Genomic DNA, 23,754 nt, shown 5'->3' on the forward strand with positions numbered 1-23,754 from the left:
GAGCATCACGCTGAGATACCCAAATTCCTAAGAGGAGACATGATATCTTCTGCCTCAAATCTTACCCAGCACAGGGAGAAAGACAAAAGGATAAAAAAAAAAAAAAAAATTGAGGATTTTCTGAATGATTATAGTATTGGAGTTATAAAAATGCCACTCCCAAGAGATTTCTCTCCTGGCATCTAATTTTTTTTTTCTTTTTGTGCTTTTCCTAAGCCATCAGTCAATAAAGTCTTAAAAGAACTTTGACATGCATTACTCATCTCTATTCTCACAAAGCTCTTTAGGCATGCATGCATGCATTCATTCATTCATTCATTCCACATGTATTTACCGAATGCCCACTGCAGCCAAACATTTTGCTAAGTGATAAGATTGGACTGGTGAACGAGAGATCTCGGCCGCCTGGAGAGTTTAATGAAGCTTGTAGAGGGTTACACCAAGAGCTACAACATGTGTGAAATCAGTTCTTGAGACAGTGGTGGCACAGGTGGGGTGTATTGAACTTGACAAACATTAGAAACCCCACCGTAACAGCAGGGGAAACTGAGGTACAGCGAGAGTAAATAATTCAGCCAATGTTAAGTATTATTCAATAATAATCCCTTGAACAATGCATATCCTTATCCAGCAAAGCCAATGGACTCAGTCCCGTGGAAATGAATTCATTAGGCCAATAACAGCCTAAATTAAACGACTGGTTTTTCAACTTTGAGGGAGCTTGAAAAGTTTACTGGAGTTTTTATATTTTGTTCTCTATCCTGGAATAATGTAGTTGTGATGATCCTGTGATCATCAGCATGAAATGACCCCAAACCATGTCATATAAATACACACACCTATCCCAGAGATACTTGGATTCTCAAGATATACACAAGCTTGCCTACTCAGGCCCTGGGGGATTTGAGGAGCTTTTGAAGGGATGCCCTGGCATCCCCAGTCGCTTTTCCTCCTCCATAAAGCCTCTGATCCCTGTTCAGGTCAGTTTCAACAGGAGAACGAGAAGCCTGGAGAGCGATCTAAACGACTTAACCCTTCTGCAGGGGAAGTTAATTTGCTGCATTAGCTGGGGGCCGTGCAATACCCTCTGGCTTGATTTCCCGCACCTCTCCAAACCATCTCTCATAAGGATTATGCCTTCCTCTGTGACTGGACTTCGAGGCCAGTTTTTCAGATGAGGATTTATCTGAGACGGGCGAATGAAATTTACCTAGCCATTAGCTTGTTGCAATTATTCCTGTCTGGTCAGCCAAATGAGAGCTTAGCTTGATATCCCAAAGGTTAAAGTTGGCTACCTGACAGTCATTCAGGATTTGGGAATTTCCGAAAACAGCAGTAGAACATTTTATTTGTCATTTGTTCCCCTGTAATTGCACTTGGTTGTACTGCAATTTTTTTTAGTCTGATTATGGGTTTGGGGTATTTTTTTTTTTTTAATGCTGATTTCCTCGACAGCTAAATGTCAACAGATATTTCTTGGGAGAAACACTATTTTCCATTGACCAAATTTAGAAATCATTCAGTTATCATCTGGCAAAAAATATGTCATTACTTTCTTTCCCCCAAATTCTTTATCCCATTGGATATGGGAATTAGATAAGATTAAGTTCTTAGGAAACATCAACTTATGGGGCGGACAGATTCTGTGCTGTTCGACTGTGTCAAGACAACATTTATATCTGCTTAGATAGAAGACAATGTGGCCAACATGCACACAGAGATAGCTGCATGAAGTTTGCTTTAAGTAGAGCAGCATTAGGTTACTTTAAGGTGACAATTTCTAAATGAGTGCAAAACTGTGTAATAAGATTTAAAAAATTGGACCCATTCTTAGTTCACCAGCTCCCCAGCCAGTGACAAAATATGCCATTAATGGCCACAGCACGATTCTGAAAATATACCTTCCTTACGATTTAACGCTTTTTTTTTTTTTCCTGTGAGCTAAAAATTACAAAGCCCCGGATTTCATCGCTCTTGCAATCTATTCTTTTCCCCTGACTTCCTGTTTTCATGAAATTTTAATCAGGCACTTAAAATAAATAGCTATGCAGAGCTTCTCTGCCTCCCGCAATACCCGGGATGGATGTTTTGGGTAAAGTGATAGCCCAGGGACCTTGAGAACAGTGAATCCCATTCTGACTTGGCAAGACAACAAAAATTAAAACATGGCTCTGTCCATGCCATGCACACGGAGGGGACAGAGTGTTTTAGGAGGATCAAACAAAGACTTAGTATGTTGGGTTTTGGGGTTTTTTTTTTTTTTTCAGTCTTCTTCCAAATATTGACAGCATTTTGATCAATTTAGAAAGGCAAGCAAAAGAAAGCGTAACCAAATTATTCCAGAAGAGATTAAAAAAAAAAAAAAAGGAATAAACCATAGTAAACTTTTCAAATTCCTTTAAAGTTAAAAAAATTAATCATTCAATTTAGATTGCTATTTTTCATTGTTAATGGTTTTTGTCAATATATGTTTGAGTTCCTTCATGTAAACAAAAAAGGTGCCTTGTTTTTTTAAACCGGGTAAGATTGTTTTCTATTTTTTTATATAATGATAACATCTACAAGTGACATTATAGGAAAGTTTAATACGTTTGTCACAAAATCATTATATTCGAGAATGATATCTTTTCTAGCACTGAGTGCTGATTGCATGGACAGTGCTAACTACCAGGAAAGATGTAAGAATGCTAGAGAAAGAAGATAGCTACTAACCCTTATACCCTATGAGTCAAAGACCCAAGAAGCCTCGAAAAAAGATTCATGGAGACACAATTAAGAAAATTACCTTTCTTGCCTTCAAATTCCAAGCTTCTGTATGACAGTAGCTAAATAGCACTAAAGGCCCTTAACTACTAGTAAAAATAAAATGAAACGATGTGAGAGTAAACTTCATTCAGTCCCACGAACAATGCTCCTCTTCTTGTCTCTTTTGTCTCAGATGTGAATAGATTCATACTAACTGCAAGTTCTGACCAATGGCCATAGACCATTTGCCCAGGCTCACATTTCCTTGTCTCTGGAGGGGCAGCTCCTGGTTTAAATATTAGGAGATGGATCCTATAGACAGTATAGATTAGTGGTGGAACAAAAGGAGGAGGGGCTTGATTTGCAGCATTTGCTCGTATTTATGATGTAAATGCTCCCACCATGACTAATTGCAAGCTACCATGACATCACTGAACATGGAGTTGGGAAGGGATGTGCAGTAGCCCACCTTATAGTATAATAGACGAAATGGTAACAAGAGCATAAGTAATAGTATAACATGGTAGGATAATTAGAAAGTGAGAATGTTTTAGTACTTGGTACATTTTTAAAATTATTTGGCTGTAAGTTTACATGGCTTAATTTTTAATTTTACAACAACGGACTCGCAAAGTTTCTGAAAATTTAACAATAGGCCCTTGTGAGCCAGTGCACGCCAACTCCAACACATCGCTCACGACTCGGCGCTGGCGGAGAACCTGGCCGCACTCTGTTGGAAATGGCTGTGTGTCATTTGTGGTTTAGTAAACTTACGTGTTTCCAGGGACAGACCATATTTTTGGATCTGTACTAGAGAGACTCAGTTTGGTCTTGGTTCCCCAAAGCTCCCCCTAAAATACAATTGCCCACAAAATATCAGAGCTGCCTGGTTTCTCTGATATAGGGTTTCATTTGCTTCCTTGTCTCCAAATATAGCTCGAAGCTGGCCTTCTTACCTTGCTTAAGTGGAATCTAAGTAACCTCAAGAAGAGAGGAATCAACTCCTCAAACAAAAGAAGTCATTCAGCTTGATGGCATCTCATCTTAGAGGATCTTAAAAATATTTCCCTTCCTACAGGCCCAGAGAATAGAGTTCCACTAGAGAAAAGAGAGGACACTAAATGCCACCAAACTCTCTTTCTGATGCCAGTATCTGGTAACCTCGTAGAATAGGAAATTTGGGATACCTTGATTCTGATGCGGGTCCTAGGAAATGTGTGTGCTTCTATTCTAATGGGGGTCCCCACGTTTGATCTCACAATCAACAAGACCCACTCAGAGTAGATTGTGAGAGGGCATTCATAAGAATTCTCACAGCAGTCTGAAGAAGAGAATATTATCAGGCATTTTGGGAGCGCCTCCAGAGAAGGTTCTCTTAGTAAGATGGCACCAGCAACATGTTGGTTCAAGACCAACAGGAAAGGAGACAACCATTTCAAACAATAAATTTTAGGACTCAGTTCAAGTTGTCAGAGTCTTATAGTCCAATAATATTTCTCTGTCCCCTTCAGTTCCTTGGCCACGTTCAATGCCAAGGTGCCAGCAGCTCCTTGCTCCTTCTTGTAGCAGTCCCAGAAGCAATGGTGCGGTTCTCTGGAATCGCGTTCATGAAGAAGAAGGCCAAGCTCATTGCGGTTGGATGCATCTAGCTTCTGTAAACCACCCACACTATCAACAGACACTATCCCAGTGGCCGGGAAAGCATCCTGCTCTTGGCAAAAACACTGCCAGTTGGGTAGGATCTGAGCAAAATCATCCAAGCCAAGCAAAACTGAGCAAAGCAGGGCTCTCTCTGTGCTGAAATCCAGATTCGGCATGTAGGATCTTGGCAGGGCTACAGCTGGGCTCAGCCCTGGTTAATGTCACAACCATATCTCAAATAGCCCATTCTCTTAATAAAACACAGTTTGGCTTAAGGCTTTGCCATGTCAGTTTGAAGGGAGAAAAGAGGCAAGAGAGAAGCCAGTGCAGGGCTTCCTACTATATTAGTGCTATTATTAAATGCATATGCTTATATGCATTTCTGACAGAATAATCCAAAACTCTGAAAATGAAATTGGCTGTCTTTGGCTTCTTTATTTACAATCACTGACTACTCGGGGATTCTCAGAAATGCAGAAGTTTCTCAGAGCTGGCTGCCCGCAATCATGTGTCTACCCTTCCATCCCATGAACGTGGTTGATGACCTGTGAGGGATTTCCCTGCCTTTGCATGTTAAAAGGTCTCCTCCAGCTCTGCTGAACAGAGCTTGGTGCCAGCGAAAGGGAATCAAGCTGTCAGGAGTTTCTATTTTCGTTCCTACCTACAGACTTAGTAAGGCAGCCCAAGTTCTTCCTCAGCTGAGAAGAAAACCACCCTCAGACTCAACTGCTACATTGATGGCATCCTGAGGCAGACGCTTGACTGGAACTCCTGGTTCCAGAGTACGAGACCCCAGATTCTACCTGGGTTCTCATTAATCAGTCACATCTTCCCCTGTACAAAAAGCAGGGAGAGGTTTTACTTTAGATTCAAATGGATCCAAGTTTGACCCAATTTTTTACCCTCCTCTAGCAGGGTGCAAGCAGAAAGATGAAAGCTTAAAGACAAAGAAAAATATAAAGATGAAAATAACAATTAATTGCTTAAGCATGCTCTCAGCAACTAGAAGCACCCTTATTAACATTTTAGTTTTTTGATTGTATCAATTTTTTTAATACATTTGCCATTTATATTTGCGTAAATGCCTACAAACTTTATAAAATTAATAATGTCCTTAAATATTTAATTTTGCTTTTTCAGGAAAAGTATTTAGCTATCCCGAGTCTCAGTTTTCTTGTCAAAGAAAACGAAAGAGAGAGTAAGAGCAGGGGGAGGGGTGAGAGAAAGAGAGAGAGAGAGAGAGAGAGAGAGAGAAGGAAGGAAGGAAGGAAGGAAGGAAGGAAGGAAGGAAGGAAGGAAGGAAAGAAGCAGAGCAGGAGAGAGGAAGGGAAGGAGGGAGGAAGGAAGGAAGAAAAGTGGTAGATTGGAGAAAAGAAAGAAGAAATTAAAAAAGAAAAAAGAAAGAGAGAGACAGAGGGAGGGAGAGAGAGAGGGGGGAGAAAGGGAGAAAGGAAGAAAGGGAAAAAGGAGGGAGGGAGGAAATTCATAAATGGGGAAATTTAGATGAAGTGTACTCAAACCTCTGTGTACTATTTTAGTAACTTTTGATGATACTGTAATTATATAAAAATAAAAATTTTTAAAGGAGCATTAATGATAACATCTCAGGTCTATGGCCATGCCACCCTGAACAAGCCCCATCCCATCTGATCTTGAAAGCTAAGCAGAGTCGGGCCTGGTTAGTACTTGGATGGGAGACCACCTCGGAAGACCAGGTGCTGTAGGCGTGAAAAGTAAATAAATAAATAAATAAATAAAGGATTGTTAGCTGACAAGGTCCTTGCAATTTGTGAGGTCAACCAAAGGTTGCCTTGCTTAAAAAATAAATAAATAATAATAATATCTCAGAGAGTGCTTTGGGAAGGGTTAAATTGAATCACATATGTATAAATGCCTAGCACAATTCTTGGCAGGTGGTTGACATTTAATAAATGTTGGCTAAATGCACTGAATTGGGCTAAATGAATTTTATGGATACTAAGAACTCAACAAATGTTATTTAACTTTATTTCAAACAAGGGATGATGCATATTATGTTCAAATGTCGGGAGAGGATTTTCCTCTCAAAGCGCTAGAATGATGTTGGCCCAAACAAGCGGGTTAATAACACTATGTATTTATGTAGTACCCACCTTGAAGATGTCCCCAAACCTTTTCTTGTAAAGTCTTGTTTATCTTTACATTTCATCTAACTTGAGGACACAGGGCACATTCCCATTTTTTGCATGGGGAAACTGCGACACAAATGGTTAGCTAACATTCCGAGGTCTCATGGGCCATTTGAATAGGCCAAGGAGTGGACGCTTGTCTCTAGCCACCCAGAGCCTTTTCCACTTGGCTGTCCCATCATCACGGACCTGAGGTGCCTATTTAAAATTCGAAGTCCCCCTGAGGGCATTATAGGAAAAAGATGTGAGTACTGGGGAGCACTTAAACCCTTTTTTGTCAGAGAACATTTAAATGCCCTTGGAAAATGTATATGAAGTATGCTAAATGTAAAGCCAGAAGAAAATACTTAAGGACATTTTTAATTTTATAAATAGGGAAATTTAGATGAAGTGTACTCAAACTGGACTTTTATACAAATGGGGAAATTTAGATGAAGTGTACTCAAACTGGACTTTTATACAAATATAGATGGACACATGCATTTATGTATGCCTCAAAAATGTATGCAAACAAAAAGACCAAAATGTTCATAAGGGTTTTTCTAGTTGTTGAGAGTATGTCTGAGTGATTATTATTTTCATCTTTATGTTTTTCTAAATTTCATAGACTTTCTCTAATGTACTACTTTTATAGGTAAAATAAATTAAATAATAAAAATACTAAATGATACAAGAAATTAACAATTAACTGTGGTTTATTGTCTCCTTTCGAAATTAGTTATGCTTACCTCTTTGCATAATTAGTTTATTAGAGATAATTTAAAAAAGTAAACCTAGGTAAAGAAGAAATGGCAATTGATTACCCTGAGCCATATCCCTCTGGCCAGAAGGGATGCAAAAGCCAGTCAAATGCCATGTCTGTAAGGAGACAGCACTAGGTGCGGACAGGTCCCCTGAAAGAGAAACCAGGGGTTTGCCTGAGACTTGACCCAACAGTACTTAGCCACAGATTTTACATAAAGTCACAACTTCCCAAGGTCTATTTTCCTAAAATTCCTGCGTCATTCAATGTTTGGGGCAACAGGGTAAAGCACAGAGTTTAAGCGCTCTAGATGAAAATGCCTCAATGAGACATTTTAATTCTATTCCTATAGAGATATTACAACCACACCCTGGCCCGACCAGGATTCCCAATGGCAAAAAATTAAATAAAAGACAGGCAGTGGAGTTGGGGAGAAACAGCCCCCATCTGCTGCTTCCCTTTCTTCTAAACCATCGGTTCCCAACTACTTTGGCACCAGGGACCCCAGGTGCTCCTATGAGAATCTAATGCCTGATGATCTGAGGCGGAGCTGAGGCGGTGATGCTAGCGCTGGGGAGCAGCTGCAAATACAGATGCACTTGCAGGCCTGCCGCTCACCTCCTGCTGTGTGGGCTGGTTCCTAACAGGACAGGGACCAGTATAAGTCCGCAGTCTTGGGTTTGGGGACCCTTGCTCTAAAAGGGTTCTGAGAGTCATTTAGTGAATTAAAGAATCTTTAAATCCAGTTAAGGATGAAAAAAATAGGCACTGGTGGGATCTAGGAGGTGTGGTATCCTGTCTTAATTTTTAAGTGCTGTGTGCCCTGCAAATCAGGGCTTGGATGGGCCGGAGCCCATGCAGAGGCCCCTAAGGGAGGTGTCCCAGCAGAGGGTGCCAAGTACAGTTCAGGATGCTCAGTTTGATTTGAATTTCAGCTAAACAATGGAAAATTATTAGTATAAGTAGGTCCCAATATTGCCTGGAACCTAGTTATACTAAAATATATTTGTCATTTATCTGAAATTCAAATTGAACTGGATGTCTCGTGATTTTATTTGTAATCTATTAAACCTACCCCAACAGCCCAGAGAGAAGCATCTTGGCTCCCTAGTCTCCCTAGTCTCTTTCTCCAGGCCTGGATTTCTTCGATTCCTTGGAAGAAGTGTGGGTAGAAACAGGTCTGACTGGTTTGAGAGGAGGAAGGAGGTTCGAGACAAATGAAAGCCCAACCACCATATTCTGCAGGGTCACCTACAGCGGCATCCCCCTGAGCCGCCTTGACACAAGTTTTCTGAGCAAATAAGAGAGTTGAGACTTTGTATCAGAGTATCATTGAATAGAGGAAAGAAAAGGGAAACCAATGTGCAGCGGAGAGAAGCCCATGCATTTCGGGTGCAGTTTATTTCAGCTCAAATCACTAAATCCGATAGATTTTCAACTGCTCAGTAGCCAAATCAAGTGCGCTCTCCTCCAGAGAAAATCCAGAAATTGTCCGGCTTCCATAAACTCAGACAAGATTTAACGAATGAGGAACGGCTGAAGTAAAGTGTCCTAATCAATTATTAGGAGAAACGGGAGGTCTCTCCCTCGTGTTTTCTCAGGCTCCTAATAGAAGTTGAACGGTAATTGTGTGAGGCGTTGGGGATATGCTTTCGTCTCCTGAAATAGCCTTCTGTTGGGCGTGATAATAGAGTGTGTATAATGAACTGATCGCGCACCTGTGTGTGCGTGCACGCACACATGTGTGTAGTGCCCAGGCCTAGAAGATGGACAAAAATAACACAAAAGAATTACTTAGGGCCTCAGATGTCTTTGAAGAAGCATATGGATCTTGTCTTACTGTCCCCAAGTGGCCAACTTATCCATGTGGTCAGTACCAGCTTTGCACAGTTAAAATAAAGAAAACAAATATCCAAATATCCAATATCATCGCTGGGAGCTGGCCTCTGGGTCTTTGCCGACATCTGAACTGCTTCACATAACCTCCTGGCCTCTAAAAATAGATATTCTGTGGTACATATAATTTTTATAAGATGACTAATGCAGGAATGCCCTTTGGGATAACTTAGTGTCTTAGTTTCTTTCTTTTCTCTCTATATTTATCTTCTCTTCACTGGCCCCTTTGTATAAAAGTTAGACTGTAGCCACGGACCAGGAACGTTAGCCAAGAAATAATTATCTTTTCCTCAAAGGCTTGTCATTTTTATTAACAGAAGAAAAGTTAATACTTTTAAAAGGAGATGGAGTGACAGCCTTGGACCTGTATTTCGTTGTCTCTAAATATCACTGCCAGTCAGAAGGGGTTTCCGGCTACCCCACTGCTTCTCTGCTTTATATGCAACTGATTCAAAAGCAGAAGGTAAATTTATGGACTCTAAAACATTTCTCGTATTAAAACTTGTGGCTCTAAACCCCAATTGTAGGGTGTTGTGGTTGTTCACGAGCACTGAAACCTTAGTCTGAATTTTACTCGAGAGAGAGGGAGAGAGAGAGAGAAATGAGAAAAGACTTGGACATCTGTTCAAATCATCTTCAGCGTCCGTTCAGTGCATACCCCTATCTTTTGTCTGGAGGTGAGGATTCTAGAAACAGAAGAAGAAGATCCACTGGGGCGAAAAGTAACAGTGATCCATTCTTCACTCCGTGTAACCTTTATTTCAACAGGCATGCAGCTCCAGTGACCTCTGTACAACCTGCCAGCGATTAACTCCACTCCCGAGGATGTGGAGAAATGAATTTTCTTATCCAGCGGTGTCCTCCCTTCGGAAATAGCATTCTCCCTCCCCCCTTTCCATCAAAACAATAACTGCTCAACTCAGTGCACTAAACAAGGCCACCAAGATCCCCCTACACCCTCCCTGGGTGAGAGCACGGCAGGAAGGGAGCAGGGGTGAGGAGACAGAGAGGGCTGGGATGGAGCCTGGGAAACCCATGCCCTCTGCTTCCCGCTCTCCCTCGCGGCTCACCTGGAGTCTTCACTGCCACCATCTTTGCAAGCTAATCTTATGAGATCTCTTTGCCTTCAAGTTATATTTTAAATTACAATCTCCTAAGGAAGAGATCAGAATCTATTTGGGTAGGTAACTGGCCAAAAGTTGACGATTCAGATACATAACTTGGGGACAAACATGATTTGATTCCTGACCTTTGAAGTTGCATGTCAGTTTGCTTTACGTCTCCCAATGAAAACAGAATCCCAATGCCATTTTTTTCCTTTAATTAAAAAAGAAAAGAAAAAGAAAAGGTGCCGGGCACACCTCTGATACCCCTGTTTCCTGTGTCTCCCTTATCTCAGCACTTTATCATGTGGATTTGCTCTTGTGACCAAAGAAGTCAGGCCCTTTGGGCACCTGGATTTAAGAGACTGCGTATCACTCTACAAAAGTGCTAGAAAGGTGCCCAGGAATGAAATGCCACGTATCCATTTGGGTTTTGATATTACATGCAATGTCCTTTATCCCCAAGACCTGTGATTCACAGAATACTGCCAGTAGCATCCATCTTAAACACTAGTGTAGTGACCAGCTGTCACTCCCTTTTCAGGGTATGGTCTCTAAGGCACCTAGACCTGGCGGAAAAGCCAAGAGGCTTTGAAAAGTAACATCCAACATTTGAGCCTAGGTTCTTCCATGGACAGTGGGCTAGACTCTTAATCTCTCCAAACCTCAATTGTCATCTTCTCATTCATTGGTGATGACAATGACAATGACGAAAATATCACCTGTTTCACAGGCTTGCCGTGAGGATTAGATGAATTATCCTTACGGAACTTCCATTCTTGCTTCAAAAAAAGGCTCTGCGACTCCAGTAAACAATCCTCAAACCTCAGTGGCTTGAACCATCAGAAGCTTATTTCTCATGAACATTAAATTTCTAATACAAATTTGCAGGGGCCGGTTTTCAGATCACACCGTTACTCTGAGACTGGCTGTTGGCAACGCCATCGTTGCTGATGTCACCTTCTCAACACATGGCTTCCTGGTTTGCCACGGCATGAGATAGGAGCTTACACAATCCCGCCCTAACTCTTAAATGCTTCTGCCCTAGTCACTTCCGCTCATATTTTATTGGTCACATCAAGTTACGTGACCATGTCCAACATCAAGGGGTATGTGGAAATACCCTTAGGTCCAGAAACGGAAGAAGCGCTGGGAACATTAGTGAGTGATAATAAGGTTTCTCCCACATCTACATATGTGTTTTTCATGAAGGATTGGAGACCGCATCAATCCCTGCTTCTTCAGTTCAGCTACAGTCCTGTATGAGACCTTACTGGGGATCATTAAGATGACAAATGGAGGCAAGAATAGGATTACGTGCTCATTATCCACTTAGATGCCTCTATCCCACAGTGGACAGTATTTCCAGAATCAGGAGCAGGTTCAATTCACCATTAGTTTGACATGCTAGGTAGACAATAGTTGCTCAATAAAGACTAGATAAATAGAGGAGAGAGAGAGAAAGAGAGAGAGAGACAGAAAAATAAATAGAATCCCCTTCGAAGCTATGACAATTATGGCTTGGGACTCAACACTGTGTAGGGAAGCTCTTATCAACACTGCCTTGAGTAGTCAATACACTTTTATAAAACCTTGGCCCAGGCAAAGTCTAAGAAAGTATAGAGCATGAAATTCACTGCCAGTTTCTGCCACTCAGGAACAACAGTAACAAAGGGCACATATTTCCTGATGTGGATGGGGAGACCTTCTCTGTGCACTCCACACTTAGCTACATGAAGCAGGCATCTATCCACATGGGCAAGTGTGTGTGCGTGTGTGTGTGTGTGTACATGTGCAGATGTGCGTGTATCCAGAGGCTCACCGTGTCTGCACAGCCAGAAGATCCTGGGAGAACCGTGCTCTCAACTTGCCACATCAGCACATTTTATTGAATAATAAAGTGGGTCATTTGGTGAATCTATTCTCAGCTCAAATTTGCTTTTCACAGAGCACACTTTCACACGCTCAGACACGCTGTTTCAACTTTGGAGTCGTCTGGTTTCCCATTATGAGGTTGCGCTAATGGGTACCTCTGAGTACACGCCGATACCTGATAACATCAGCAGCAGCAGCAGCAGCTTCGACTATTCATTGAGTGTTTACTATGTCAGGTATTTTGATGAGTGTTTTATAATCAAACTCATGCTTACTTCTCACAAGATTTCTAGAAGTAACGCACTATGAAAAGCCCACTTTACAGCTGGGACACTGGGATTTGGAAAGGTCAAGTGGCATGTCCAAGGCCACACTGCCAGAAGTCGGTGGAGCTGGTCTACGAGCTCGCCAGTCTGACTCCAAAGCCAGACCCATTGTCTTTACATACCTGACCAAACCTGACTACAACAGGATGTCACTCTGGTGTGGATTTTGTTCCGTAGCTCTCTGAACCCCGTCATTTTTTTTTCAACTAGGAACAAGTTGTTGTTTGTAGCACATGAACTTGAGAACAGATGGCCCCTAGAAATTCTTCAGATTCCTTGAGATCTGCCACTTTGAAATGTCAAAGCGCAAAATTCAAACCCAGGGGCTCTGGGTGCCACATTTTTCACTCTACCAGATTAAATCAGAAACCTCTGAACCTGAGACTAACAGTCACCATTGACTGAGCACCTTCTGAATTCCAGGCCTGATGTATCTATCTAAGTGCATACTCTCTTACCCATTTCACAGATGAGTAAACTGAATCCCAGAAAGATAAAACAACTTTCGCCAACAATTATAACCTTCAAAGTCAGAATTTGAGTCCTCATAAATCTTGCTAGAAAGTGAATACTATATCTTTACTCAAGAGGTATTACTTTTTCTTTCCCAATTCAAAGAAAATTTCAAAAAAGAAGAGTGCAAAGAATAATCATTCTAGTAAATAGTGAAATGTATTGAAATTTATCATAAATACAATAAGAGTTCTGTCCTATTATAAGAATCAAAAAATAAACTAATGAAGTGAAACACTCTTGAAACAGATTATTTCTCTTTGTGTGTGTGCATGTGTGTGTGTGTGTGTGTGTGTGTGTGTGAATGTGCGTGTGTAGAAAGTTAAAGCCCCAATAAAGATGCATCAAAACCAATGAAGAAATGAAGATTCTTCTGACAAATGCTTTAAAAATGGCTTATTTATGAAAGAAGTCAAGTCAGCATCTCATATCAAACACCAAAATAAATACTAGATGGATTGGAGATTTAAAAATCAGACACCAAATCATAAAAATGAAATAAATATGAGTAAAAAGTTAACTGACGTAGATGGGGAAAATCTTTCTAATCATAAAAGTAAAAAAAAAAAAAAGTATGTTAAGTTTGAATACAATACACATATTATACATGTAGAAATATAAATATAATTAAAAAGTAAGAGATAAACATGGAAAAAATATTTTCCACAAACCTGACAAAGGGTTAATACACAATATATAATGGAAAAAAAGATGGGAGAGAAGGGAAAAAACAGACGTTTATAGGAAAAATAAAAAAATCACTATAAATAAAAATAGGAAAAAATATTTGAGAGTAAATAAGGATATAAATACACAATATTGTATATTATTTATAAATATATTATCTATTATACGTAATATAATAATAAAGCAATAAGATATTATTTTGCTTTACTATCAAAGAAAGTTCTAGAAAATGATCTGATATGGTAGTTACAGTGAGACTGGCTGTCTCTGACAGTGTCTGTGGTGGTACAAACTGGTTCAATAATTCTGGAAAGCAATTTATGTATTGAATTTTAGAGTTTAGAATTTTAGAATCATAGTTTAACAAATAAGTCCACCCATTAGCATTTATACTAAAGAAGAAATCTGAGGTTTCAATAAAGGTTCACATGTGGGGATGTTCAGCACGATGTCATTTCTAGTAGGAAAAATAGAAGCAACCTGACTATTCAATAGTCGTTTGATGATTATTTTATTCAAAAAGTATAATATTCAGCAGGCTTCTAAAAATCATTTTTGGACAGTGTTGATTACTCATAGCCTAGTTCTAAATGGAAAAATACAAGTTGCATACCTGTATAAATACCACATGATTGTAATTACATAAACACTCTAAAATATATATGCATAGAAAATCAACTACAACAACATTCTCTAAAATGATAACAGTGATTTTTTTTCTGATGAGATTAAGTGAGTTTTGACTTCTCATTTTTATTTTTTTCCCTAGTATTAGACTATATTACTTCTATAATAAAAAATGTTTAAGCAAACATGACTAGGCTAGTTTCTCCTGAAGCTCACTGCTGGGAGATGTTTCGATTGTAAATGGCTGTTCCTGCTAAAGGGAGGAATTGAGACTGAAGTCCTAGAGTCACTGCCAGAAGGATGCCCAAGAGGTCACTTGCTGCCACTGGGCATATGGAACACTGGAGGATGTTCAGAAATGAGATGGAATTATCAGACAGTTTAAGTGATGGAGATATTGAGGAAAAGCTAGCCACCCGGATGGTACACAACATGTCCTTGTAACCCCCAGAAAGGACATCTCTAGTTGGGTCTCCATTAACACCCCAGAGGTCTGCTTCTCTGGAGACCCTGCTCTAGCCTCACTGGCTGCCGACAGAGTCATGAGAACCAGATAATCCTGATACGATCCACCAACCACCTGGCCTCACCGTGAAATCAGCTGCTCTGAGTACACGCACTGAAGGACCTGCTGGCCTCCTAAAGAGAAAACCAGCTGGAGGACCGGCTCCTGCGAGGTTCCTTGTCCCATCCCCATCACCACCTGGCCCCTCTTCAGCAGACGCCTGTTTGTCGCCCACAGTGAACTCGCTGCGGGCCGCCGCGGGAAGCCGTGCCACCTTGCTGGGCGTCTGCTTCCCTGTGTGTGCCACGGAGATGACAACATGGCCCGCTCAAGGTCCGACAAGGTAGATGACGTATGTGTACTTTTGCACAGCCCAGGCCAGAAAGAAACGAATCTGCATTTAACTTTGGGCAGCAGGATGTTATCACCTTCTGCTGCACGAAGGGAAGCAAGGCTGTCTCAGGGTGGATGGGAGAGGGAGCTGGCCCATGAAAGGGTTTAGCAGTGTCTGCCACAGCGCATTACCAAGCTTAACTTCTACTACTACTATTACTACCACCACCACCACTAAGACTGGCAGCAGTAGTACTAGTACTACCGGTAGTATTACTACCACCACTACTATCACTATTCCTAGTAACTATTAATGTTACTGCTAGTACTACTACCTTTAGTGCTGTTACCACTAATAGTATTACTGCTGCCGCTGCTACTCTAATACTTACCGTTAGCGCTATCATTATTCCGCTGTTACTGTTACCACTACCACTATTAGTGCTGCTGTTACTGCTACGCTGCCTTCAAGGAGCTGTGCGTTTGCAGCAACCACACACTCCGAAATTAGGGGAAACCCCTATTTGAATTACTGCCTCCTCACCTCCAGCAGTTCTTTCACGAATGTCAGACGATGCACCTGCTGGTGCAGAAAATATTTGTGCCCATAGTCCGAATCATTGTGGAGTGAAGCAGTAACGCCAAGGGCCGACAGAAGGTTTTGTCAGGTCCCAGTAGAGACTCCATACCATCTTTACACACCTCACCCCAAAATGCTGCCACACAGAAATCGTTCTTCACGGCTGAGGAAACGCGGTGGCTTGGAGTAATGCGGTGATAGGCCCATGTTCACACAGCAGGTGAAGGGCAGGGCCCAAACTCAAATGTAGCCCAACCAGGGCCCCTGCCATCAGCTAAGTTACTAGGGTTTTACATGATTATAAAAGAAATTCAGGTGCTGGCATTCGCCAGAGACCTGATAGCATGGAATGGGTTTTGGAATAAGAAGCTGAGCTAGTTCATCCCAGTTCTCCTCACTGCAGCCACTGTGGCCTTTTGGTGACAGCTTCCTCCACCTACTCATGAGCAATCATGCAAGTTGAGCCCAGCAAGTCTAGCTGTGCAGGAGGGCGGCTAAAGAGGGACAGCAACTGGGCCCTCAGTATGCTGAGGAAGTGGAAAGGCCAGGCCAGCAATGCAACGCTGATGTCGGTGGCCAGGAAGGCAAACAGGAAAGCGGGTTCCTGGGCCTGTGGGGGCCTCTCGCTAGCTGGGCCTGGTGTCCCTGGAGCCCCCCCTGGTGTGTGTTATTTTTGGACTGGGCCACGTGATGAGTAAGTGCCTGTTGGATTAGATAGAGTCAAGGACAGCTTCCAGACTGGTGTCTCCCATGCAGCTCGGGTCAGTGGCTCCAGGGATGAGGACTATGGCGAGGTTCCAAATGACACCACCCCCACCCACAGAGCTCCCCAAGGCCCCTGGATAACAAAGGGAAGCAGTGAGCAAAAGAGGGAACTGCTCTTCCTCCCCCTGCAACCCGAACTCCCCACGCTGCACACCCAGGGGCCTGATCTGATGGCAGGGGCAAAGCTGCTCTGGGCCTGGGTGATCTTGCAAGCTCAGACTTTATGGGGCCCACACTCTAAGGGGCCAACTGGGTTTCCTGGGTTGGGAGGGATTAGCTTCCTTCCTCTTTGGGCCTCACACCTCAACCCTGTAGCAATTCACAGCACTGCCCCTGGCCTTGGTTGATTCCCAGTGACCATGACAAGTAGATCATGATAGACTTCAAGGGAGGAATGTCAGTGGTTGGTTTCCACATAATTTAGACTCCGAGTGGCCTGTATATCATAAACTGAAAGAACCCCTCCTATAATAGAAATTATCCCATCGTGTGACATATCAGCACTGTGTATGTGTGTATATGCGTGTGCACATGCAGTTGTGTTTTCTCTCTATTTCTCACGACCACATAAGCAATAAAAATCTGAAAATATTTAAGATTTTTAAAACATCAGAACCATGTCATTAGGAATTTTGCACTTCACCGGACAAAGTTACTCAGGTGATAACATCATGAACAGCGACAACAGTAATAAAAGAAGATTCTTTTCAGGCTTTAAAAGCACAAGAGACAAAGGTAGTTCCTGCCCACACTACCTGTGTCTGTCAATATTATTCCTCAGTATCTTGTAGACAGGAAAGAGTGGAAACAGAATGTATTTGGGAGCCACAAAGAATTGGGGTCCAATTCTGGCACCACAAGGTGCAAGTGACATCACCTGGTCAAGTCGCCTTCTCAATTCTTGCTTTCCTCATGTATAAAATGAGAATCGTACCTATACTGAAGGCCTGATGCTAAGATCACAAGGGCCGTGTGTACAAAATGTTTATGTCTGACACACGGTGGATGCTCAACCAATGTGTGGATGTGCTCAAGATGGCAGCCCTTCCCCCTTTTCTATCTATCACTTCCTTCTCCCACTTTTCTATCACTTCCTTCTCCCAGCTTTTCATCACTTCCTGCGAGCAGGGGAGGAGAACACAGACACCAAGCAGTGCTCCTCCATCTAAATGCTCCATCTTCTGGGATGTTACGATAGGGTGCTCCTCAGATTGGCCAAGTTTCAATGCCAAGTGTTCAGCAGAGCAAATTTTAGGCTCTTTTTGTACCAACATACGGAGCGCTGTGCCAAGGCCCTCCATCATAGAATCTTAGACTAAAAGATGTCAAAAAGTCTATAAAGATAAGTTTTTGAAAGCTACATAGAAGGCAGTAAGATGTGGCTAACTGTGGGGGAGGAAAAAGTGAGCCTGGATATGGAATGGAAGAACATATACAAAAATAAGAGGAATAACTTCAGTGCTGTCAATACAGTAGGCACTATCTACATATGGCTATTTTAACTTAAATTGATCAATATTAAAAATTTAGTTTCCCTGTCATGCTAGCCTTATTTCAAGTGCTCAGTAGTCATACATAGCTGGTGGCTACCACACTGGACAGATAGCACAGATACACAAAATTTTCAACATTAGAGAAAGTTCTACCAGACAGTGCTGACTTGCAGATTAAGAGATTCTGAGTGATTTCAAACTGTTATTTTCCTAAATATTCCATCATTATTTTTTCCTATAAAAACTTAAATATCAACAAGCAAAAAATAATTAAAACACTGTTTTATTTTACATATTAATATTATACATTAATGATATTTTAAAATTGATCGATATTATATCACCATTACCTAAAAATGGCAAACCTGAAATTACAGAAACAGGCACTAACCTGATAACACCAAATAGGGAGAGACTGATCCTGTTTGGCTACGGCTGAGCTAAGTCCCGAAAGGTTCAAGGCTGTTCTGTGTGAGGTCAAGAGCTCAAACAATCTTGGGCCAGGGACCTCTGGCTCCCTCAGAGCAGGACAGTATCTATCCCTTATCACGTCCCAAGAGGTCATTTGGAACACATTTCTGTTGTTTGTTTGTTTTCCTTCTCAGCTCCTAGAATATTAAATAGACTTTCCTTCAATAGTTTTAAATTTTGTTCTTAAAATGTGGTGGGGGCAGGTGGGTGGTGTGAGGGTGGGGAGGGAAAGGCAAGAGAAGGGACTACAGAACAGACATCACAAAGTATATCAGAAAATGCAGAAAAATGGTGGACCTCAAATGCTAGCAAATCAAGCTTGGAGAATAAAGGGAGAGAATGCAGAATTGGACCATCTGCAGAATTTACAAGGCCTACTGTAAAAGGATAGTTCAGGATCCCTTGATCAAAAATTATCAGTCATTTCAAGGAAGGGACAACAGAGCATTAAACCGAGTGTGGGGCCTTCTGAGCACGAGGCTCTGGATGGTCCGAACATACGTGCCCAGGCAGCCGACCTCAAGGCAAAACTGTAATTTTTCATCAACCACTAGGGAAAAAAGGAATTCCAAAATCTACCAGTAATTTGTAGATAATATATGTATAATATATATAACACATAATATTTATAATAGCTTAAAATACATTACATAGTATATACATGTGTGTGTGTTGTGTTTGTGTATATATATATATTATATATAATATCTACCAATATCATCAAAGGGTTAAGAAGGTGGGACAGACTCTACAACTTGATCTCCAGGGGCGGGGGGTGGGGGAGGGGTGGGAAGAGGAACAAAAAGTCCTAACACGGGGCTATGACACCTTATCATGGGGTCATTTGAAACACCTTAATTTAACGTTATTGCTCAGTAACACAGATGAGAATCAAAATCAACCAGAGGATGATTTTTTCTTCTCAGAGTGGGGTGTTACGGATTCAATCCTAAACCTCACTTAGAGGATAAGCCTTTCAATCACATACCATCATTTATACCAGTTTCCGTATGGAGCGGGGTGACTTGGGATGAGAGAAGAACTAAAAAATTGTGGCATGTTTGAAAAATGCGGGAAGTGAGAAAATTGTTTTTAAGGTTCCTAGTAGGGAAGTCTATCTTTATGGAAGCTTCTGAAAGTTCAAACTTTTCCATTTCATGTAAGACCATGATGGTCTTAAGAGAAACGGCTTGTTTTACATGAGGACACATTAATTTTTACAAGCCCTGGAAGAAGTTGGCCATGAACTTTATCTTTTATATTTTGTGGCTGGCTTCAGGCAGCAACATCATGTGGTCAAGAGTAAGGTGGGGAATTGGAGGCTGGCCCTAAAGGTAACACCAGCGCAGTTATGAAATGGAAAAAATATTGTTGAATGCGGGAAAGGGGATGAGATCTTGTCAGGAACACACGCTGCTCTAAATCCTGCCTTTACTTCTTGCCAGCTGTGGGACCTTGGGCAAGCTCTCTTTCTGCCTCAGTTTCCTCCTCTGTGAAGGAGGGAGATAAGAGTATCTGCCTCATGTGCACATATGTGGACTAAAGAGAAAAGGCACGTACAGACCTTAACCTGACAACTGACCATTATTATTATTATGGGAAGTTACAATAGGTGGGGTGGACTTACCCAATATATTTATGAACTGGAAACTAAGGAGGAACCCATATACAGAGAACATAATTTTCTAAGCCCAAATCTTGATTTGACAGCTGCATTACTTATGGGAGCAATGACATAGAGACATTTAACTCATGTCTATGTTGGGGAATGTAGGGCCTATGGCTGGGTAAGACGTGGGTACCAGTCTAAAGTTTTTTCTTTGAAAGGCTCCTTTCTGACATAAGGTGTATCTAGTGCTATGGGTGAAGGAATGAAATAAATAATGAAGAGAGACCTGGTGACTCAGAAGCATCCTTCACACACACACACACACACACATACACACACACACACACACACACTGACTTGATCTTGAAATTATACTTTAAAAAATTTTTGTAAAAAACACCTAAGAATTAAATCAATGTTAACTCAAATGAAATACCATCTCCTACATATTGCTGTACAGACGCGAAAAAATAGCTCTCTCTGGAACTGATATAAGCCAACGTCTTGTGAAAGAATATTTCAGATCCGACAGATCTGCCTTGGATCCCAAGCAGTTCAGTTGCTGATGTCCTAAAGGCCAGTGTTTTGAGTCTGCTTTATATATAAGGCACCATATAGCATAAATACTAGAAATCATATAACAGTCGGGCTGGTACTGGATGTTTGCCCAACTAATCCCTTTCCCCCTCTATCTCCTCTATCCCAGTTTAGACTCATCGTTTTGGTTTACAGTTTGTATTTGTGTGTGTTACACACACACACACGCACACACACACACATATTAGCATATATAGTATAAGTAACTGTTTCCTAAATACATTCCTACACATAGACTCAGGAAACGTACGTGTTCACAAAAAGCTGAGATCAGTTGCTTTAATAAACATATCATGGATTTGATATAGTGGTTGTTTTCTTTTTTAGACTTGATTTATCTGTCACTTTCCTTCCAAATTTGATTTATTGGTCAATTTCTTTTCAGGGTTTGATTTATTGGCCAATTTCTCTTCAAGATTTGATTAAAACACATTACATAAGTCTTTTCAGATCTATTTCTAAATATCATATATATTTCTAAGTATGGATGTTTAGAGTCTTTATTCATAAATGTTCTTGATTGATGCCTATTTTTTCATTAGTTTTTTTTTTCAACTCTAGGTAGTCATTTATTCTGTAATCAGAATCAGCATAAACAGACCATAAAGTCCAATTGTGTAATGAATTACTCATATCTCAGGTTCAGAGAGAAAAGAAGCTTAAGATATAACAAGGTAAAAGCAGCTCATTGGGGGGTCAGGGGAGCGTGTTGGTTGGTTGGTTTCAATCTCTGGATTTGTAGACGCATTACAAAACTCTGCCACTAAAAAGGCTTCTAGCAAAACATCTCCAGTGGCTATTAACTAGTGTGCGGCTACATGAATGACCTTCAAGATGGAGAGTCTCGTATCATTTTGGACATTTTATTTTAATGGACTCATGATGTTCTGTTCCTTGTCTTCTCTTTGGCACTTTTCTAAAGACTCCCAGAGGAGCCGATGCCTTGGTGCCCTGCTCACCAGACTCATGGACTCATGACAAGACAGCCCAGCAGGACCCTGGAATGCTGGGTGCCCTAGGAAAGGTGACTCATACCCCAGAAGTTAGGCTGCACCATGACTGAATGGGAAAGACTAGAGCCTCACGCCCATCTTCCTGCCCATGCCCTTTAAACTTCTTTGGATAAAAAGGATGTTTGCTAACTCGTTACCGGAGTGTGCCTCTGGGATGGTGGCATTTGGGCTGATGTGATTGGTCATCTACAGTAGCAAGTATTACTGTTCAGAAAATAAATATCCTCTACCCAACACACAAAGCAGTCTTCTTCTTCTTTTTTTTTTTATACAGCCTTTTAGTCTAGTTTTTTTCATCTGTAAAATGAGAGTGGCGTTACCTTCTTCGGAAAGTGGTTGTAAGGATTAAATGAGCTAGTGTGTGTAAAGTGCTGAACCCGGTGCTGGGAGGTGGTAGCTGTTGTGATCGATTTCAAAGGACGAAGACTATTAACAAGAACAACCAAAAGTGTGTTGGTGGCATTTACAGAGCAGTCACGGCGTGCCAAGGAAAGCGCCAGGGCCTGATGCTGCATCAGCTCATCGAGCAGAACACCTGCACGAGGACGACACTCTAGAGAAGCCCCCACGCCCATGTACAGGGGTGCGAGCCAAGACGAGGTCAGCTGGCGTTGGCAGAGCCGCACTCTACCCCAGCCCAGGGCTGGACTGCTCCTCAGTGCAGCCTTCTCCGCTATAAGAAAGCCATGAGATACTGTCCAGGAACGCATGTTGGAGCTCTGAGTCACTCTACAACTCAGGCCATCATGTCAAATTCAAGGTGAGGAACATGTGTGTGTGTAGCCAAGGACCAAACTTAATTGATTCTTCGCCTGGCCCTTGGCATGGCCAGCGAGGCCCATCTTCAATCATCCTGGCCACCTCCCCAGCACAGAAACCTCCCTTTCTGATCGACTCTCCTCTGAAAATGATCTCTTTGCTTCTATTCGTCTGTCTGAAGCCTGACACTGATGTGGGTCATCTTGCAGCATCTGAAAAAGGGCCTTGGAGAAGTCTTGGCAGGTTGCCTCCTCTGAGCAGCCCTGATTCCCACCAACCCAGCTAGTTAAAGACCACCGCCCTCTGTACTCTGAAGCTATGGAGAAAACGCCATTCCCATGGCAGCACCTGATAAAGTAATGACTCAAAAAATCAAAGAGAACCCCAAGAACAGCTGGAAGGAAAGAAAGCTCATACATGGTTCCATTTCAAGAGCATAACCTGAAACTAGCTGAATCCCTGCTCACAGGCAATCTGTCTGCCATTGGGGGCAGCATACGCCAAGGGCAGGGGTGTGGAGCTCCTTCCATCACTGATGCTCAGCCTCCCTCTCCATTCCAGCCACTCTAACTTTCTTAAGCACATGCTATTCCCCCCAAATGCTGAAACCTCACAAGAATAGGGGCTGAGAGCTCTGCTGCTCACCACAGTATCTGCAGAGCCCAGCGCTCTGCCTGGCATTTGATCACCAAGCTGGCTCAATGGGTGGGGGACCATTGAGCATAGTTAACTTTAATGTTATGACCAAAGACACGGTGTGTAGGGAGAAAAGGGAGGATAGGAAAGTGATTACAAAGATTTGCTGGGGAGATAGGAAAGAAGAGAGAAGCGGGAGTGAATTCTATCCCTGCATAAAGATTAGGGGAAAAGAGGGAGAGAGAGAAATTGGGAGAGAGAGAGATGACATTAATTCTCTGCTCACCACGCTTTCCACCTGGGGCTCCTGCTCCCCTTTCAGCTCTGGGTCAGCTGGTGAATCATCATTCTCTGACCCTTCCAGTCAGTAAACTCTGCAAGCCCTCACTCTGAGACAGCTCACCAAGTGTCCCGTGAAGATGGACATTTTCTGGGTACAAGAAGCTAGCAGAACATTATCATAGGCAAAAGTAGACAGCTTAAAAATGGGGGCCACACCCAGCAAAAAGATTACCCTCCTTGTAATGAGGGGTAGCCTATAACAAACTCTCACCCATACCTTTTATTCGCTGCCCTTGACCATCTCACTGACTGTAACCACAGGGTACAATTCTCTCAGGTTGGGTATGGTAGGATTCTGCACCCTCTAAGATGTGGCCAGAGGTAGAAT

At 41.9% G+C, this 23,754-nt stretch overlaps 1 protein-coding gene and 1 pseudogene across 1 annotated transcript in view; one reads left to right on the forward strand and one right to left on the reverse strand.

Annotated features, from left to right (window-relative positions):
* MAF (MAF bZIP transcription factor) overlaps positions 1-23,754 on the reverse strand; it is a 323,245-nt gene that overhangs the window by 255,359 nt on the left and 44,132 nt on the right. The window lies entirely within an intron of this gene.
* Positions 5,995-6,113, forward strand: LOC118611574 (annotated as a pseudogene).

The sequence above is a fragment of the Rousettus aegyptiacus genome, unplaced genomic scaffold (genome assembly GCF_014176215.1).
Source record: "Rousettus aegyptiacus isolate mRouAeg1 unplaced genomic scaffold, mRouAeg1.p scaffold_m13_p_14, whole genome shotgun sequence".
Taxonomy (NCBI): domain Eukaryota; kingdom Metazoa; phylum Chordata; class Mammalia; order Chiroptera; family Pteropodidae; genus Rousettus; species Rousettus aegyptiacus.